The sequence below is a fragment of the Temnothorax americanus genome, unplaced genomic scaffold (assembly GCF_048541705.1).
Source record: "Temnothorax americanus isolate GAGA-0224 unplaced genomic scaffold, ASM4854170v1 Scaffold44, whole genome shotgun sequence".
In the NCBI taxonomy this organism is placed as follows: Eukaryota; Metazoa; Arthropoda; class Insecta; order Hymenoptera; family Formicidae; genus Temnothorax; species Temnothorax americanus.
Window position 1 is genome coordinate 430,001 of NW_027509591.1, and position 17,427 is coordinate 447,427.

General features: G+C 35.1%; 2 protein-coding genes across 22 annotated transcripts in view; one reads left to right on the forward strand and one right to left on the reverse strand.

The window, feature by feature from the left end:
- Positions 1-17,427, reverse strand: part of LOC143903155 (uncharacterized) — a 368,826-nt gene that overhangs the window by 253,445 nt on the left and 97,954 nt on the right. The window contains exon 1 of one of the 21 annotated variants that reach the window (XM_077416612.1): positions 798-1,280. The exons of the other annotated variants lie outside the window; for them this stretch is intronic. The gene's annotated coding sequence lies outside the window, so the exon portion shown is untranslated. Of the gene's footprint in view, positions 1-797; positions 1,281-17,427 lie in introns of those variants that run through there. 21 annotated transcript variants of the gene reach the window in all.
- LOC143903171 (uncharacterized) overlaps positions 1-17,427 on the forward strand; it is a 188,981-nt gene that overhangs the window by 48,331 nt on the left and 123,223 nt on the right. The gene's annotated exons all lie outside the window — the stretch shown is intronic.

Here is a 17,427-nt window from a genome sequence, read left to right on the forward strand (position 1 = left end):
CGTTTCGTTCGACAGTATACGTAAATTTTGTATTAAAATTTGTGAAATATATTTTTTTAATAAAGCAATAAAAAGCTTCTGAAAACTTCATCACTTTTTAAAATATTACGGCAACGCGACACCAAATTTTTCTAAGTGCGTTACCACATCCGCAAAGCACGACCGCGGACGAAAAAGTTAATCTAACTAAATTTGTTTTAGATTTATCATACTTGACTGATACCGTACGGTCAGTGTCGTTGAAATTTAAACATGCACTCTTTTAAAAATTTAATTACTCAAATAATTGCTCAAATTTTTGTTTTAATCTTTATTTTAGATTTTTTGCTATATTGACAAATACATGTCCAAGTATTAGTTTTTCTATCACAGCGGCCAACTTTAAGCGATCATATCTCGGAAACTGTAATGGAATCGTGTATTACAGACGATTCTATCCCGACCGGTTTCCCGCCCGATCGTCGCCACTCACAATCAGTTTAGAGAGCTGCTCTCATCTAGACTCGCTGAGAGTCTCAGCCGCCCGATAACTTCTCCGTCAAGCCCTACCGCCGCGAACCATCAGGGTAGAGTATACAGCTAATGTTCGATAATTAATATAAACTGTTCTTGTTAACTTTTTCTAAAAACCGAGTCTTGTGTCTTCCTCTGCGCCTACTCCGAATTTTGACCAGCCGCGAGCTAGATCCGCGCTTCGGAAGTTATAGGTTGTTTTATAGCGCCCGAACAGGGACTCGAACCCTGGACCCTCAGATGTAATGAATTGCAGTAGTAAAATATGTATTTTTCATACTCACACATATTTCATCACCAAAGGTCGACAAACATTACAAGAACAAAGCACAAAAACCATTTTAAGCTTTTTCAGATGTAAAACGACAATTGAGCAGCGATGCAGAGCATTATATAGTCAACCCTTTCTCGCATCTTTCTAATACAGGGCTGAACAAAACACGTTCGAACTCACTCGGATACACGCTATCACTGCATGACTTTCATTCCTCCGTTGCCACTATATTACCCCGTGTTCCCCTACGTAACGTCGTAAACGTGTGTATATCGCAAATTCATTCAATCCAATTATGAGACCGCTGAAATAGCCCAGTCAATGGAGACAAAAAAAGGCGTTTTGATGCAAAAAGTCGATTGTTTATACTTAGCAATTTTGTTCATTTTGGGGTCCTAATAAAAACCCTAAGTTTGTGACCTCGGTAAGCTGTTGCTCGCGCCGCCATTTTGAAAAAATGGTGCCAAAATCCGCTTTTTGGCAAATATCTTGTTTCCACTGCAATTTGGAATACCTCCAATACATCCTTAAAATCGTTATAACTCAGCAACCGTTTAGTGGATTTGTTTCAACTTTTTTGCAGCACATCAGACTAAAAGATTAAAAGAACAATCTTACAAATTTTTATCGACTTCTCACTGTTTTGAAAATATACCCAGAACATCCTTAATCAGACTGGTTAAATTACGCGAACGATAAATATTTTTTATGTACTTGGTGTGTTGTGGTATTATTGTACCGCTTGATATATGTAAGTGTAGAATACAAATTAAACGCAAATGCAATAAGATTAAATTATATTTTGATAAAGATGCAACAACATTATATTTAATATTTTGGTATCATAAGTTTGGCATTAGTGTACGCCTGCTTTGACTGTAAAAAAAAAATGTCAGACATTAAAACTGTAAATTATATTCTAATAGTTATAACATATTATTTAAGTGCATAAATAAACATTATGTTTTTTCTTAATGATGTTTTTACAGATTTTGCATGGAAAGTAGAATATAATTGATAATGCTTGTCTGAAACATAAACAAAAGTGTAATAAATTATAAACGAGAGTTCTAAACGAACTCTCCAACTTCTAAACTTATTTATTATTATTGAGACTAACCTTCATTGCTGTTATTGTTCTTAATTCAACGATAACATTCAGTCATTTTCAATTTAGATGTACAGGAGCCAACATTGATCGTGAGAGCATGAAACATTTGACTATGATTTAAATTCTACAATTTAACGTATGTACATACAATAAAAGCTGACTTCATCCGGTAACTTGACGCCTGGTTAACACTACTGACTTGGGTCTTTCTCGCCATTAGAACAAAGAATAAACCATGGATATAGCTTTGGCGTCTGATTTACCAACTATCTTATATTCGACTTCACTCATAGACATACATATATACATTGATCACATAGAGTTTACTTCTCTCATGTTTGACTCCGCGATTGACTTTGTTATTTGCCATCAATACGAATCCTTTCAAATTTTTTAGTATATTATCTTGAATTTATTATGTAACTTATATTCAATTATTTAATGAATATTGTTTGTCGGCTGTGTGTGTGAAGAAGACTCTGTGTAGTTCGAAACGTTCCGACGTAGTATTATTTAATTATATAATTGAGTTTGAAATAAACTTTTAAATTTGACATCTACTATCTGCTCGTTTATTGGCCCTTGTTCTTTCCCATTATTTGAGACACACGAGCGAGATATTTTTTATAATTAAAAATGTAATGTTTTGCGTAGAGAGTCGTCAATCTGTATATTAAATTCCAATTTCAGTACATCTACTAAATTAATAAAAATAAAAATAATGTTAATTTTACTTATAATTAGTATGACATACTCAATAATATATTAATTTCTAATTTTAATGCTAGATTTATCATAACTAGACATCGGATTTTTTAAATGCAGATTGGTGGAAAATTAATAATTAAAATTATGATATTTATAATATTCAACATATTTATACTGCAACATATGTTAGGTATATGCCTATTTTACATTGTCTACACATTCTTCATTTTTAATTTGTAATTCAAAATTTTTCTAATTTAAAATTTTTGTCGGAAAACGTTTGAAACATGAGACACTTAAAAATACAACTCCTTATTGACCTTCTTTATGAGCTTTGTTGACCTGTCCATAATTATTTTTCACAATATAGCATATGACATAATTGATGACCATAGAAAGAACGTTTTTGTGCACACGTTTAAGTGAACATATATGATGTGGAATTGGACTTAAGAGAGCAATGTCCGCAGTGGCCTTGCTCGCGACCTCTTCAAAACTTAAGAGAAAGAGAGAGAGGTGACAGAAGAGGGAGAGGAAGGGAGGGAGGGAAAGAGGGAGAGAGGGAGGGAGAGAGGGAGAGAGAGAGAGAGAGAGAGAGAGAGAGAGAGAGAGAGAGAGAGAGAGAGAAAGTACAGAAGAAAAGAGAGGAGAAAGGGGAAGAAGTGGATTTAGTATCGAGATGTAAACAAGATGCCACAGGATAATACAAGCTGACGAAGACATTCGTTCAGAATAAGGCAAGGTCGTTGCCAAGCATCAGACTATTTCTGCATTCGCAACAACTTCCTATAACTTCAGATTCTCTAAACCATTAAACATTTTGATATTGTTAATTTGCATATATATAGGGTGTCTCATTTTAATGTACCCACCCTAAAAACATTTTTCTTTTTAGTTGTAGAAAAAAATACTTCAGATAAAAGTTGTTTGGTTTGAAGGGGGATACATGATTCCGATATGAGTTATGTCGCAAATGTCATCGTTTTCAAGAAATTTTAAAGGCGACTAATTTCTTAAATAAAACATAACTTTCTCTTTAAAACAAAAGTTGTAGATCTCGTCGAGACGTTTTCAAAACCCTATAATAAAGCTCTCTTTCTTTTAAGAATTTCCTGAGATATTTTAAATTTTATCGTAATACTTTTAATATAAAATATGAAATATCTCGTAAAGTACTCAATTTTCGATGACTTTACTTTAAGGAGGCTCTTACCTCGATCATAATATGACAGATCTTTATGAAATTAATATATGTTGTAAAGTGAACCACAACGGACCGATGCCCAAAACTTGAGCATAGGTTGACGATAAAAACTGTAAAAATATCAGTATTGAAATTCGCATTTTTAACACAGGGCATATGGTAAACACTAAAATTTTTACCGGAAGTGATGTATTTTCTTGGCAAGTTTGCGAGCCAGGTAAACAAAAAACTAAGGAATTGTAGTTAAAATAATAATCTTTCTAATGATAAGAAGAAAACTTGGTGTTGACGATGAGTTATAAAAGATATTGTAAGTTTTAATATGACGTACGACAGGTTAGGCGAATGATCTTCCGAGTGTCAAAATCGCGCGAAGTTTCTAACCTCACTTGCACATGTCTTTTCTCTGCGCTGTATGGTAGCGGCATAATTATTCTCTCGCGCATTGACAACCTTTATTTTCGCGAATTTTCCTTTCATTTTCCCTCTCAGCATTCTCACGTTATATCTTTCTTTTGGCTCCATCTCTTCATCACATCATTCGCTACAACGCTACACGGCTACACCTCACTTTAGCTGCAGACTGCTACAGACGACGTTGTGACACGCGCATGTTCTGCTCTTTAGCACTGACGTAGTCAACTGACTTATTGTATAAATTTTAATATTTACACTAATAGAACATATAACTTACTCTTACACTATGTAAAAATCATTATTTATTTTTTTATTTAATTTTCCGATAATTTTATAACCAATTATTAATGATAATTTTTCGGTTGCTACATTGATTAGAGCAGCCGGGTAAGAGCCTCCTTAATACTTTTATACATAGAATAATGAAAAAAATCGAATAATAATATTAATTTTTACATTTGCAGTTTTGCAAAATTAAATACGTTTACAAAATGTAATCGAATTTTTTATAATAATTTTTTCCGCTTTTTTTACAACAATCGTTTCCTTTCATTATTATACGTAAAAGTATAAACGTAAAGTCATCGAACCACAAATATTTTACGAAATATTTCATATTTTAAATAAAAAATATTACAACAAAATTTAAAATATTTCAAGAAATTCTTAATGAAAGAGAGCTTTGTTATAGTGTTTTAAAATCATCTCGACAAAATCTATAACTTTTATCTCGCGAAAAAAATCAAGTTCTATTTAAGAAATTAGTCACCTTTCAAATTTCTTGAAAACGACAACATCTACAACATGACTCACATTGGAATCATGTGCATACCTCCTTTCAAATCAAACAACTTTTGACTAAAGCAATTTTTTCTACAATTAAAAATAAAAAAAGTTTTTAGGGTGAGTACATTAAAATGGGACACTCTGTATATGTAATTTTCAAAGAAAAGCGAGAGAAAGAGAGAGACAGAGATAAATATGATAATAGTAGCATAAAAAGATTTAACATAGGTAATATAGCTTTTATTTATGCTAATAGCTTTCATCTTTATAACGCACTAATCATTATCTTCGAGAGGACAAAGTTAAGCTGAACAAGTCCCGAATCTGTGGGAAAATTATTCTTATCAATAATCAATGAAACAATTTTGATATGAGTTTTTAACCAATTTTGATTACAATAATTGATTTAACTATCGCAAATATTATAGTTGCTTACATAATAAGCGTCAGATATTTTATATTTGTATTTTGAGGGATAACTTGCAAACTTTTTCTATAACTGATCATTATACACATGTACATAAAGTGTTTTTTAGTACTGTCCAATACTTCAAAAGTTAATTTTTGAAATAATTTTATGAAGAAAAGTTCATATGAACAAAATGTCTCAAAAACGCCTCGTTTTTAGACTATTAAAAATTCTATAAAATTATTGTTTTTTTGGTACATAATAACCGTACAAAATTACCATTTTTAAAAAAAGGTAAAAAAGGCGCCAAATACACGTATAGTAGTGCATATGTTGTTACCTAAAAAAAAAAAGAAAGTGGTAGTACTATACCTCGAAAAAACCTAAGTAACAAGTGGTAGATCTTTATATCTCAAAAAATCTTGAAAAAATCTAAACAGTAGTATCTTTATTTCCGAAAAATTATAACCCAAGTGATACACGTCACAAAATTATGTTACCTTATCAAAAAGAAGAGTCGCGTTTCAAGTGATCTATTACAATTTAAAAAAAAATGATATCTCTTTAAATTAGAGCGCCAATTACAGAGAGAATATGTATATATTGCCTCAAAAAATAATTGTTGCACTACTTTGCAAAATCTTTAAATTGTGTCAATTAGAAAAGAATGTATGATAACAATTTTATAAGATTAACAAATTTTATTTAAATTTAACAAGGGAATACAAGATATTTAAATATAAAGTTTACATGTGTATTTTTTAATGGTCACAAAGAATTACAGAGGTAACAGTACAAAATACAAATATTTTATTAAAATATTTAATCCAACGAGGGAATACAATTTGTATTTAAATAAAAAGTTTATATATGTATTTTTTAATAGATTAAAAGATTTAATCACAAAGAATTACAGAGGTAACAGTACAAAATAAAAATATTTTATTAAAATACATAAATTTTTCTTGTAAAAAAAATTGGCGCTGTTAGACCTCGAAATTTTAAATAAATAAGGACAACAATAAATAAATATAATTCAGAGAAGAATGCGATGGGAGTAATATTAAATGATTATCAGCGTGGATGTGGGAGTGAATGATACGGGTGTGCGTGACGACGCGGACGGCGGATAATGCGGCTTATAATTAAGTATAGAATAAGTTTATTTATTTATTTAAAATTTCGAGGTCTAACAGCTCCAAGTTTTTTTACAAGAAAAATTTATGTATTTTAATAAAATTTTTTATTTTGTACTGTTACCTCTGTAATTCTTTGTGATTAAATCTTTTATTCTTATTGAAAAATACATATGTAAACTTTATATTTAAATACAAATTGTATTCCCTCGTTGGATTAAATATTTTAATAAAATATTTGTATTTTGTACTGTTACCTGTGTAATTCTTTGTGACCATTAAAAAATACACATGTAAACTTTGTATTTAAATATCTTGTATTCCCTTGTTAAATTTAAATAAAATTTTTTAATTTTATAAAATTGTTATCATACATTCTTTTCTAATTGACATAATGTAAAGATTTTTCAAAGTAGTGCAACAATTATTTTTTGAGGCAATATACATGTTCTCTCTGTAATTGGCACTCTAATTTAAAGAGATATCATTTTTTTTGTAATTGTAATAGATCACTTGAAGCGCGACTCTTCTTTTTGATAAGGTAACATAATTTTGTGACGTGTATCACTTGGGTTATAATTTTTCGGAAATAAAGATAGTTTTGCTTAGATTTTTTCGAGATTTTTCGAGATATAAAGATTTACCACTTGTTACTTAGGTTTTTTTGAGGTATAATATTACCACTTTCTTTTTTTTTTTAGGTAACAACATATACACTACTATACGTGTACTTGGCGCTTTTTTTACCTTTTTTTAAAAAAAGTAATTTTGTACGGATATCACGCCTTTTTGTAGTATTACGCATTTTATAAACAGTATGTACAGGGTAAAGCTATTTGGAGGTATAATACTACCACTTTCTTTTTTTCGAGGTAACAACATAACAGGGTAACAACATAATACATATACACTACTATGCGTGTACTTTGCGCCCTTTTTTACCTTTTTTTTTTAAAGGTAATTTTGTACGGATATCACGCCTTTTTGTAGTGTTACGCATCTTAATCTTATAAACAATATATCTTATAATCTTATAAACAGTCTATAATACAAGGTATGAAGCTAAAAGGGTAAATCTGAAGAATAGTGACCTCCTCACCGATTTCGTTCAACTTGGGCTTAATCGACGCGTTTTTGCACGAAACGACCGAATCTGGCAGAAAAAAATGTCGCTCTGCCTTGCGAAGCGAGATATTAACGGTTAAAGTTGACAAGAATGTTCTTGTCATACCGACGAGATGTAGCGAATACAACCATGCCCTGCGGCCACACACGCATGCTCAGTGGTCGCCCGCGCATGTAAAACTGCGCCAATTTTAAATGAATCAATGGTGCAAAATAACCAAGCATTTCGATTCAAGCAGTTAGGTCTCACGCTGGAAGTTTCATTAGTTTAATTATGCGTGGGAAGCACACACACACACACACACACACACACACACACACACACACACACACACACACACACACACACACTCTCGCACGCCCGCACGCACGCACACACACACGCACACACACACACACACACACACACACACACACACACACACACACACACACACACACACACACACACACGGGGTTGCGAGAGGGGCTTTCGCCCCCCCCTTCCCCGCACCCGCCCCGTTGGTAGGCAGCGTGGACCTCGCTTTACAACATAAAGTATACATGCTAAGTTGTAAAACAAAATTATAAAGTACATGCTTGAGGGAGGGGTGGTGCAGGGGAGAAAAGTCTTCCTGTTCACGTGAGCTCACGCATGTAAGCCCCCTTGCACCCCTCCATGCATGTGCTTTATAACTTCGCTTTACAACTTAGCATGTACTTTAAGTTGTAAAGCGAGGTCAACGCTGTTTACCGGTGGAGTGGGTGCGGGAAAGGGAGGGCCGAAGGCCCCCCCCCTAGCACCCCCCCCCCCCGTGTGTGTGTGTGTGTGTGCTTCCCACGCATAATTAAACTAAAGAAACTCTCAGCGTAAGACCTAACTGCTTGAATCGAGATGCTTGGTTATTCTATACGATTTAACGAAAATCACAACTTCTATAAAGCAGAGGGCACACACACGTGTACGTATGCTTTAACGAAAATTACAACTTCTATAAAGCAGGGCATACACACGTGTGTATGTGCCCTGCTTTAACAAAAATCACAACTTCTTAAAACCAAGGCATACACCAGCATACGCACGTGTGTGTGCCCTGCTTTAACGAAAATCACAAGTTCTATAAAGCAGGGCATACACCAGCATACACACGTGAGTGTGCCCTCCTTTAACGAAAATCACAACTTCTATAAAGCAGGGCATACACCAGCATACACACGTGTGTGTGCCCTGCTTTAACGAAAATCACAACTTCTATAAAGCAGGGCATACACACGTGTGTGTGTGCCCTGCTTTAACGAAAATCATTAAACAGTTAAATCGTGCAGAATAACCAAGCATCTCGATTCAAGCAGTTAGGTCTCACGCTGGGAGTTTCTTTAATTTAATTATGCGTGGGAAGCACACACACACACACACACACACACACGGGGGGTGCAAGGGGGAGCCATCGGCCCCCTCCTCCCCCGCACCCAACCCGCCGGTAGGCAGCGTGGACCTCGCTTTACAACATAAAGTACATGTTAAGTTGTAAAGCGAAATTATAAAGTACATGCATGGGGGGGGGGTGCAGGAGAGAAAAGCCTTCCTGTTCACGTGCGCTCACGCATGTAAGCCCCCTTGCACCTTTCCATGCATGTGCTTTATAATTTCGCTTTACAACTTAGAATGTACTTTAAGTTGTAAAGCGAGGTCAACGCTGCCTACCGGCAGGGTGGGTGCGGGGGAGAGAAAGACCGAAGGCCCCCCCTCGCACCACCCCTCGTGTGTGTGCGTGTGTGTGTATGTGTGTGCTTCCCACGCATAATTAAATTAATGAAACTCTCAGCGTGAGACCTAACTGCTTGAATCGAGATGCTTGGTTATTCTGCACAAATAAAATTCATTTAAAATTGGCGCAGTTTTACATGCGCGTGCGACCACTGAGCATGCGCATATGGCCGCAGGGCAAGTTCAGTTCACCGGAAATAAGTTGGCGCTGCAAGTTCATATTTTTTAATTTACTATAGCTCAAACGATTGCTCCCTAATTGCTCCCTCAGAATCGACGATTGCTCCCCTTTTAAAATTATTATTTTTTGAGATATTTAATAAAAACGAAAAATCGTTTTATGTTGGATATACTTGAAGAAGACTGTGAGAAATGTATTTTTCCAAGAAAATAAACAGTTCTCTGCTAAAATATCATACAAAATCAATTATACGAATGGAGCAATTAAAAATACCAATAGAGCGAAGCGAGAAATAGTTAAGATGGAAGCACATAAAATTGCAGGAGCCATGAGCAGAAAGCAGAAGCCATACGCGCATGCGCTATGGTATCCGTAAAAGCTCTAACAGATACCATCGCGCATGCGCATAGTTATGGTAGCATGCGCATGCGCTGCCGAGCCATAGTTACAATGGGCGGCCGATACTGAAATGTTTAATTTGTTATTTTTTCAATAAAAATGCAATAAATCATTAAAATTATGATGGAGCAATAAGGAGCAATGAAGGAGCAATCGTTCTATGCCCTATAAAGTTGCATAGAGTTATTATATGTTTTTCAATAAAAATTAGAAATTTTTCGTTTTTATTAAATATCTCAAAAAATAATAATTTTAAAAGGGGAGCAATCGTCGATTCTGAGGGAGCAATTAAGGAGCAATCGTTTGAGCTATAGTAAATTAAAAAATATGAACTTGCAGCGCCAACTTATTTCCGGTGTTCAGTTCAGTGTTGCTGCATCTTGTCGGTATGACAGGAATCATAACCTAATTCCTGTCAACTTTAACCGTTAATATCTCGCTTCGCGGGGCAGAGCGACACTTTTTTTTGCCAGATTCGGTCGTTTCGTGCAAAAACGCGTCGATTAAGCCCAAGTTGAACAAAATCGGTGAGGAGGCCACTATTCTTCAGATTTACCGCTAAAAGTGTTACGGGCTATTATTTCTAAAGAAAACAACAATTTAATATTTTGCTTAGTTTTTTTAAAATGATAATCTGTAACCTTTTAGTTGTACACCTTGTATATATTTTTCAATTTTAACATAAAACATAATCGCAATAAAGCATGATTAATGTTAATAAGTCGTTAACTGTAAAATTCTTTATTTATTTTTATTTGCGTGTCTTACTGAATGTTGTTCGCAACTGTATATGTACCGATATCTTCAGGTATCGATATTTTTGATAATTACAGATGAACACCTGTAATACGTGTCTTAAATTTACCTGATTTGTTTATTCTTTTATTTCCTTCAACTAATCGCAAATTAATTCTATTTGATAAAAGCAATTCTGTTAAATTTCTCATACATAACGCATTGTTTATAATTTTCTATTAATTATAAATATTAAATAATACGATATATATATATATATATATATATATATATATATATATATATATTTATTCGTACTCACATCCTTGAAAATTATTTTTGGAATTCGAGCGAATGTCACCACTAGATAAAATTATCTTTCATATTCTGACAGTTGAGTAGGAACATATTTAAGTTGACGAAAAATGATTCTCTAAAACCGCACGTGTGTGTAAATAATTCAGTAGAAAATATATAATCATCATTTCAAAATACATTTGCACACTACGTACCAAAAATATATAATATGATAACGTAGTTTTTGCTATTCAATTGATTGAATTTCAGAAAAGTAAAAGATTTTAAAGTATATAACTTTGTCAGTCAACAAAGAGACAGACGCAAATTGAATCATAAATATTTAATTGCCTGCTCAGTATATTTTTCTATACTTAAATGCAATAGGAAGAAATAATTAAACAAGTATCCTTGCATAGGAATATTATGCATAATTTTTACAAAACATATTTGAGATTCGCGCAATTGAGATATATAATAAAATTAATAACGATTCTATATATAAATCTTAGGTATATGTTAATAATAATACAACATGATCTTTTTAATCATGAAACTTACAAACTAACGGAAAAAGATTAGTATCCTAAATGCCAATAATTTTTCTAATGTAACAATAATACTGAAAAAAAAAAAATATATATATATATATATATATATATATATATATGGATAGAAATATATAGCCTCTGGCTATTGAGTCAGACATCTTCGGCAATTTGCAACACAACAATGATTTTATACAAAATATTTAGAGTTTTGAACACAGATAAGTTAGAAATAAGCAACACATGAAAGAAGCTGTAAGCATAAACTGCAGTTTTATTGATATTCAATACAGACGGCCTTCGGACACCATGTTTTTGCCACGTAGCACTATCAATCACAAACAGTGCAAAATGAACAGAGATCGCACGGTATTATTTGATGTAGTGGGCCTCCACACGACGCACAGAATAAACTCTCGGTCAGTATATAGGCGCGGGTGTCATGTTTTCGTTCAGCGTGCAACATTGAGAATAATCCTCGTAATCTCACAGTACACGGTGCACAAAATTTTACATTACCAGAAGTAAAATAAAAGTATGTGCAACACATCTTTTTTAATTCGTCTAAGGCATTCACTTCAACCTGGTTTAATACTCGGAAAATTACTTCCGAAACATCCTCAAACCTTTCACTGTCGTAACACAAATCGTTTGACAAAATTGCATCATCATCAACAATTTCTTGTTCATGTTCTTGTTCATGTTCCGGTTCATTTACCATTTCTTGACTATTTACCAATGACCATTTCTTCAAGCACTTCCATTTCTTCATCGTTTGCTTCAACTTCCATTTCATGTCCTTCAAACTGCAATTTTTCGAAATCCATTTTTTACTTTAATGATGAAACCGCGGTGTTGCACTAACGCGTCTAAATCAATTAGGCGTTATATTCTCTACCGTCTTCTCGACCGTCCTCTATTCTTTTCCAATATATTTGATAATAAAGAAACATCCAGTTCGATTGGCGATCGGCGATTCCGATTTCGCGACGGATGCTTCCCAGGAAAAAATCTACAAACGCATATATATGCGGCCTCTCTCTTCGTTTCATACAATGTCTCTTTTAAACATTTAATGATCATCAAAATCCCGCCACATTAGTATTTCACGACATTCATAAAATTCGAGAAACTTTCGATGCGATCGGAGATCGGCGATTCCGATTTCCCGACGGATCTGATATTTCGTTACATCGACGGTCCGCGGATCCCCATTCCTCACGAACGGATCGTTGATTTTCACGATCGGTTTCCCTTCAGGATAGAACACTGGTTTGCAAAGTTCTGCATACTCGCTCATATCACGTTAAATTCGATGGACTTTGATAAACAGTAGCATTAAGATGGCCAGGACGAACCAATTGTCTGTATAAGCCGCACGATCAAGCACGCCAACCGACTCTTACTTTTAGTCCACAACTACTGAGCGTACCCTCAAATTCATCCTTCTATATCTCACTATTGTCACAGCGTTTGTTTAACACATCTAATTTCACAATGATTTCAGCATCCGTACGGATGCGCCTTGCGAAAAATCTACGACGTACAGTTTTGCACGTGTGTGATGAAGTCACCGCGAGACACGTATGTTCATGATATCGCACCATTAACTTTCAGTGGTTTAATCTGTATAACTGCTATTGAACAGCTATCAAACAGCTATTGAACCGCAATGAAACAGATATCAAACAGCTATTGAACCGCTATGAAACAGCTAAAAACAGCTATCAAACAGCTATGAAACAGCTAAAAACAACTATGAAACAGCTCTTGAACCGCTATGAAACAGCTATCAAACAGCTTTGAAACAGCTAAAAACAGCTATGAAACAGCTCTTGAACCGCTATGAAACAGCTATTAAACAGCTATGAAACAGCTAAAAACAGCTATCAAACGGCTATCAAACAGCTATTGAACCGCTATCAAACAACTAAAACAGCTATTTGTATAACTGCGATCTGTATAACTGCTATTAAACCGCAATCAAACTTCTTTTAAACAACTAAAAACAGTTATCTGTATAACTGCGATCTGAATAACTGCTATTGAACCGCTATCAAACTTCTTTTAAACAGCTAAAAACAGCTTTTAAACAGCTATCAAACAACTAAAAACAACTAAAAAACAGCTCTTGAACATCTAAAACATCTATATTATACTACAAAGTATGTGGGAAAAGGAAATAAAACATTTATATATACATATACAGTTTATTTCAAAAATCATAATTTTTCTGGTGTCGCGACCACCAGTTAAATATTTTTAATACATTTTGTAATGCGCAATTTTTAACACCTTACAGATCGCACCTTACAGTATTAGTAACATCTAGATTATTTAAAGATTCGATATCTTAGTAATCTGCATCCAAAGTCTCAATTTTTAGATGTTTTCTCGCTTTATTCTCAAGCAGATCCACCAGCCATTCTCGTTTCTGGCATTCCTTGACGTACACAAGAGTCAATATCTCGTCGCCCTCTCCAAGAACGGCCGATGTAATTAGATGTTTCGCTCGATTACGCGATCATGCAAGATGAGACAATAGGCGGTAGTATTTGCCGGTACATTCTCTTTGCAGTCAAATTCTATTCGCACATCCTCAGTGCAATGGCGCTCTTGACAGATTCGTTTTGTCGCGAGCAATCAATGACTACAAAAGGTCCTTTTGTCAGGAATGTAACCACAGTGCAAAGCGTATCGAAGCAGTCTTAATCGTAATAAGCTTTACAAAAACGCGCATATATATCGAAAAGGACGGCGTATTGATTTTTGCCAAAATCCAGATTCATATCATCGTACGGATAAAATTCAGATTTTATATAAAGTTTCACGTTAAACGTTTCACGTTAAGTTAAACGTTTAATGATCGCGCGACGAGTGCGGCACGCGCATTCTTATCGAGAGTTATCGCTCTGTAATTCTAAACCGCTGACGGTGGACAAGGGAACGGTAGATAGAAGGAAAGATAATTTTAGATACAGTGATATGCATTTTAATATACATTTATTTCTCATGTAATACATCGTGTATAATATTATTTGCAGCATACGCCGAACAGTTCACAATCAATAATTGAATTGTTATCGTAAAATTCACGCAAGATTCTAACTGCATTACACTTATCGGTGATACAATTTGGGCGTAAAATGGTAACAAATTGTTAAAATTTTTCACTTACGCCATGAACACTTTGGCATAGTTGAAAATACACATTCTCGACGCAATGTTCTAGTTTGAACAGGAAGAGTACGGTTGACGGTTTTATGTACAAGCTGGTGCCGCACGACGTCAATTTTACAATATCTGCGTCGCGTATTTTAACGAGTTCCAAATCTCGAAACACTAGCGATGATGGTGCCGGCGACTGCACGAGTCACTGAATACCTGCACGTTTTTTGATGAATGTCACCCACGTTGCATGAGGCAGAATTATCCGATTGTTTCGGTTATCGCCAATAAGTATATCCACAGAGGACATAGGTCCAGCGTTGATTCCAACATCCAAAAATTTATATGCGGTCGATGTCAAGGCAAATTTCTTTCCCAAAATACGAGGCGTGTAGCGGGGTTTATCAAAACTGAAAAATACAATTGTTTATAAAAGTTTTTTTTTTGCACAAGTATATACAAAAATTAGCGGTACTTACTCATTGTGCTGTTTCTCGCACGTGACTCGATCACACGCTGAACAATATCGTGTGTAATGTTGAACGTGATTGTGCATGCATGTATATACCCGATATCAAGTATTTGTATAATGCTGTATGAAACCAATGAATATAGTTGAGTATGTTGTTAAATATGGGTTTGGAAGTGGATCTTCGATCTTAACGGACAAATAATCAATTTTACAAATGTTATTGTACACCCGAGACATCCTTGCACGGAGCATCTTTTCTGTCACGTTTGATATTACGTTTCTAACGTAGGTCGTATTTTCTATATTAACATTTCATTTCAAAGTCAATTACGTAAAGCATGCCACAGATCAAAAGTTCGCATTGCGCGTCCCCTAGTTTGTAAATAGTCTCCAGATCATTGCTTGTCCTCGGATCATATTTCCACCAACCATTTTGACCTTCGTAAAACCATTGGTACTTTTCCTCGGGATGTTCCGACTCCTTCTGAGGCTCCTCCACTTCCACCAGCTGAGGTCTCTCAAAAAAATCCGGTTGGATCTCTTGATGACACATCGGACACCGCTTGCTCTGATTAGCGACACCCTTTACGCACAGATAGCAGTATATATGGCTGCAGGGTAATCGTGCTGGATGGATACAAGGCTGCAGGCCTACTGCGCATTCTGGCACAACAGTGGGACCTTCCTTTTCCTCGAAATCCTTATCCTTCTCTTTAATGCCGCCGCCAGATTTCTCCGGCACGTCGAGCTTCGCTTGCGCCATGGCAGGACGAGTCGCGCGACCGCCGACAGAGTCAGAGTCTCATCCGACGAAGCCCGATACAGCTCTCTCATGCATATGAACGACATAGTGCAAGTGCACCACCCGTTGAATAATAAAAAAATAGTACGCACTCTTTTGTATGTAAATTTAGTACAACGATTTCCTCACGCGACACTATTCTTTCAATGACTTCTTTACGACCATCTTCTTCATCGCTGAAATAATCACTGCCGTCCGTTAACGCGCGATTCTCGTCTACATCCATATCGAAATTATTGTCATCTCCTTTATCGTGAAAAGTATTCTTCTGTATTGAATACTCGGCACAAAAAAAATGTAAAATAACGGCTATACTTTTTTCCAATCGATGTACCGACGCGTAGACTATCAAATCACAGACTGTGATTTTGACTCGCTTCATTCTTTCTTATATACTTTTTCTATTGCCTTTTTTTTTCGTTTCAACTAAAGCATCGCGTATCGTTTCTTCTGTTTTAGTGCAAGGTGTGCATACACTGCAAATTTTGCAATTTTGCATAAGTCAATGGAGCGATATTGTTTTCAAGAACATGTCGCGACATGTCTCGCGATGATTTCATCGAACACGTGCAAAACTGCAAATTTTGCAAATAGCGCCGATATATGGCTGCTGCAATTATACAGATCAAATCACCGAAAGTCAATGTCATGATATCGTTTTCAAAAACATACGTGTCTCGCAATGATTTCATCGAACACGTGCAAAACTGCAAATCGTACATTTTTCGATAAAAAAGCAAACAATGCATCATTAGGAGGATATAAAATGACGAATTTGGGGGGATACGCTCAGTAGTCGAGAATTGGAAGTCGTGAGTACAACAAATTGTGTTAGAAAAAAGATCGTGTAATAACATGTGTTTTGTAAAAATACCGCGAGAAATTAAATTGAAGAAAGCGGTGATATAAACGTGCAATCAATAGACAATGCATGTTTTGCATGGTCAGTGGTGGCTGCTCTGTATCCAGCCCAAAAAAAAGCAGAACGGGAATTGTCGTATCCACATTACACGTAAGTGCTAAATCTTACGGACATTGAGTTTCCAATGATGTTGAATCAAATTAAAAATTTTGAAAATCACAACGACATTTCCATCAACGTGTTTAGCATCGAGAAAAAAAACAAGGAACTTGCAATCCTGCCAATACGGGTTACTGATCGAAAGATGGACAGACATGTAAATCTGCTGTACGTGCATGACGACAACGTGGGACATTTTGCATGGATCAAGAACCTATCCTGCCTCGTGAGCTCGCAAATCAACAGGCACCGTGGTCGGTGCTAATAAATAATAAAAATAATTTTTACGTAAAAGATATATAAAAAATTTCATTATTTACAGATGTTTGCACTATTTCTACACGAGCGAGAAATTGGAAGCCCACACCGTCGAC